This window comes from Benincasa hispida, chromosome 9 (assembly GCF_009727055.1).
Source record: "Benincasa hispida cultivar B227 chromosome 9, ASM972705v1, whole genome shotgun sequence".
Classification (NCBI taxonomy): domain Eukaryota; kingdom Viridiplantae; phylum Streptophyta; class Magnoliopsida; order Cucurbitales; family Cucurbitaceae; genus Benincasa; species Benincasa hispida.
The window spans coordinates 15047021-15051274 of record NC_052357.1 but is presented as its reverse complement, the minus strand read 5'-3'; positions in this window follow the sequence as shown (position 1 = coordinate 15051274).

Below are 4254 nucleotides of genomic sequence, written 5' to 3'. Positions count from 1 at the left end.
CAAGTAGAATTCTTGAACCTGAAGCAGGGCATTATATCAGTGGAGGAGTACGAGCAAGAATTCGATAAGCTGTCTCAGTTTGCTCTTGAGCTAGAGGCCACCGAGGTAGCAAGGACCGAGAGATTTATCCAGGGCCTGAGGAGCGGGTTGCGAGGGATGGTGCATGCCTTGGATCTCTAGACTTATGCTGCGGCACTACGAGCCGCTGTGAGGATTTATGCCGACTCCCAGGGGGGAGAGGAATACAGGAGGTCACTCGGGATTGGAACCTCCGCAGGGCAGAAAAGGAAGGCTGAGCATAGGACTCTTGAACATCAGCAGAGGGCTCAGAACACAGTGCATGCTCCATGTCAGTAGGGACAATAGAGTACCCAGGTTGGGAATGGCAGGGAGGATAGGTCGATATGCACAACTTGCGGTAAGCAACACTGGGGACGTTGTTTAGGCGGCTCTGGGAATTGTTTCCGTTGTAGCCAGAAGGGACGTATGGCAGATAGATGCTCAAGGAAGAATGCGCCTAAGCATAGGAGCCAGCCCGTAGGATCGTTCCAGGGAGGCCCGAACCGCCAGCAACAGCAGGGAAAGGTATTTTCCACCACTCGGCGTGAGGCCGAGAAGTCAGGCACCGTGGTGACAGATACACTTCCCAGTTTGGGACACTATGCTCTTGTTTTATTTGACTCTGGTTCTTCGCACTCGTTTATATCTGCTATATTTGTGAGACACGCCATGTTAGACTCAGAACCGTTGCCATTTTCATTGTCTATTTCCACTCCCTTGGGAGAGATCATGATAGCTACAGAAAAGATAAAGGCATGTCAGATAGAGGTAGCTAACCGCGCATTAGATGTAACCCTGATAATTTTAAATATACGCGATTTTGATGTTATATTAGGCATGGATTGGTTAGCTGATAACCATGCCAGCATAGATTGCTCTCATAAAGATGTTATCTTTAAGCCTCCTACAGGAGTCAGTTTTACGTTTAAAAGGATTGGGACCGTAGTCCTACCTAAGGTGATATCCGCATTGAAGGCCAGTAGGCTATTCGACCAAGGAGCTTGGGGCTTTATGGCCAGTGTGGTAGACACTAGGGAGAATGAAGTTACCTTGACTTCAGAGCCAGTAGTGAGGGATTTCCCAGATGTGTTTCCAGAAGACCTTCCCAGAGTTGCCCCGCAGTGGGAGATAGATTTTTCCATTGAATTGGAGCCAGGCACAACCCCTATTTCGAGGGCCCCGTACAGGATGGCCCCGGCAGAGTTGAAGGAACTGAAGGTCCAATTGTAGGAGTTGTTGGACAAGGGTTTCATTTGCCCTAGTATGCACCATGGGGTGCACTCGTTTTGTTTGTGAAAAAGAAGGATGGATCGTTACGTCTGTGCATCGACTACAGAGAGCTGAACAAGGTGACCGTCAAGAACAAATATCCCCTTCCCAGGATCGATGACTTGTTTGACCAGTTACAGGGAGCTATGGCATTCTCTAAGATTGACCTCCAGTCAGGGTACCACCAGCTGAGGATAAAGGATAGTGACATACCCAAGACAGCCTTTCGTTCAAGGTATGGACATTATGAGTTCATAGTGATCTCATTCAGCCTAACGAATGCACCAGCAGTGTTCATGGATCTGATGAATAGGGTGTTCAAGGAATTCCTCGACACCTTCGTGATTGTTTTTATTGATGATATTTTGATTTATTCCAAGACAGAGGCCGAGCATGGGGAGCATTTGCGGAGAGTTTTAGAGACATTGAGGGCCAATAAGCTATATGCTAAGTTTTCTAAATGTGAATTTTGGTTGAAGCAGGTGTCCTTTCTAGGGCATGTCGTATCCAAGGAGGGTGTCTCAGTGGACCCTGCAAAGGTGGAGGCAGTTACGAGTTGGGCTCGTCCAACCACTGTCAGTGAGGTGCGCAGTTTCCTAGGGTTAGCAGGCTACTATAGACGGTTCGTGAAGGATTTCTCTCGCATAGCCGCCCCATTAACTCAGTTGACCCGGAAGGGGGCAGCATTTGTTTGGAATGAGGCTTCTGAAAGCAGTTTCCAGGACCTCAAGCAGAGGCTAGTTCAGCCCTAGTTCTCACAGTACCGGACGGATCAAGTGGCTTCGTCATTTTTAATGATGCATCCAAGAAGGAGTTGGGATGCATATTGATGCAGCAAAGTAGAATAGTTGCTTACGCTTCATGTCAGCTGAAGAAGCACGAATAGAATTATCCCACGCATGACTTGGAGTTAGCAACAGTGGTTTTTACTCTCAAGATCTGGAGACATTACTTGTATGGGGAAAAGATACAGATCTTCACTGACCACAAGAGTTTGAAGTACTTTTTCACTCAGAAAGAGCTAAACATGAGGCAAAGAAGGCGGTTAGAACTAGTAAAGGATTATGACTGTGAAATTTTGTACCACCCGGGGAAAGCAAACGTAGTGGCAGATGCTTTAAGCAGGAAGGTGGCCCATTCCGCAGCTGTCATTATCGAACAGAATCATCTATGCAGGGAACTGAAGAAGGCAGAGATTGCAGTAGTCGTGGGGAAGGTCACGGCACAGTTAGCACAGTTGTCGGTGCAACCAAGCCTTAGGCAGAAGATTATTGATGCACAGCGAGACGACCCTTATCTGGAGCAGTTGTGCGTGCCGGTGGTTAGTGACATTAAGGATGTGCAGTTGTCAAAGGCTCATAGTTCCCTATTCTCGATCCACCCCAGCAGCACCAAGATGTACCAGGATCTGAAACGTTACTATTGGTGGAATGATATGAAAAGAGAGGTTGCGGAGTTCGTCAGTAAGTGTTTGGTGTGCCAGCAGGTGAAAGCCCTGAGGCAGAGGCCAGTAGGCTTGTTACAATCGTTAAATGTACCAAAATGGAAGTGGGAGCATGTGTCTATGGACTTCATCGTGGGGTTGCCTCGAACAGTTAAAGGTTTCACTGTGATATGGGTCGTTGTAGACAGACTTACGAAGCTAGCACATTTCATACCTGGAAAGTCCACCTTTTCAGTGAATAAGTGGGCACAGATATACATGAAGGAAGTGGTAAGATTGCATGGAGTACTCGTGTCCATTATGTCGGAAAGAGACCCTCGTTTCACGTCTAACTTCTGGAAGAGTCTCTAGGCTGCATTGAGAACCCGGTTAAACTTCAGTACAGCGTTTCACCCTCAGACTGATGGGCAGACAGAGAGATTGAATCAGATACTGGAAGACATGTTGTGTGCCTGTGCCATAGAGTTTTCCGGAAGTTGGGATGCTCACTTGCACTTAATGGAGTTTGCGTACAATAACAGCTACCAGTCCACTATTGGGATGTCACCCTTTGAAGCCCTATATGGGAAGAGTTGCAGATCCCCTGTGTATTGGGATGAGGTAGAAGAGAGGAGATTGTTAGGACCTGAATTGGTGCAGACCACAAATGAGGCCATACAGAAGATCAGGGCTCGTATGCAGACAGCCCAGAGCAGACAGAAGAGCTATGCCGATGTAAGACATAAGAACCTGGAATTTGAGACCGGGGTGAAAGTGTTCTTAAAGGTGGCACCCATGAAGGGTATTCTGAGGTTTGGCAGGAAGGGAAAGTTGAGTCCGAGATTCATTGGACCTTTCGAGGTCCTGGAACGAGTTGGCCCTGTAGCTTACCATTTGACTTTGCCCTCAACATTGTCTTCAGTTCATAATGTCTTCCATGTTTCGATGCTAAGGAAGTACGTGGTAGACCCATCCTATGTAGTTGACTACGAGCCCTTGCAGTTAAATGATAACTTGAGCTACGAGAAGAGGCCCATAGAGATTCTTGCCAGAGAAGTAAAGACATTGTGCTGTCGGGAAATTACTTTTGTGAAAGTTCTGTGGCAGAACCACCAGTTTAGGGAAGCCACCTGGGAGCGAGAGGATGAGATGAAGGCCCAGTACCCGGAGCTATTTCAAGGATGAACTTTCGAGGACGAAAGTTCTTTGAGGGGGGAAGAATGTAACACCCCACACCTTTTTATTTATTTATTATTAATGTAAAACTTTTTCCCTTTTCAATAATTGTCCTTAGTTGAAGGGCATGTTTGAAATTCTGAATGTAAAGTATGAATGCAAGGATTTAAGTGTTGTCTTGGAATTTATTCACAATTTTTTTCAATTTTCAAATGCAATTTAAAAAGTTATGGCAGGAATTAATTATTTTTGGAAAAAGGAAAGTGATTAAATAGTATAAAGTGGGTCAAGGAAAAGATTTAATTAGAAATATACTATTTTCCTTT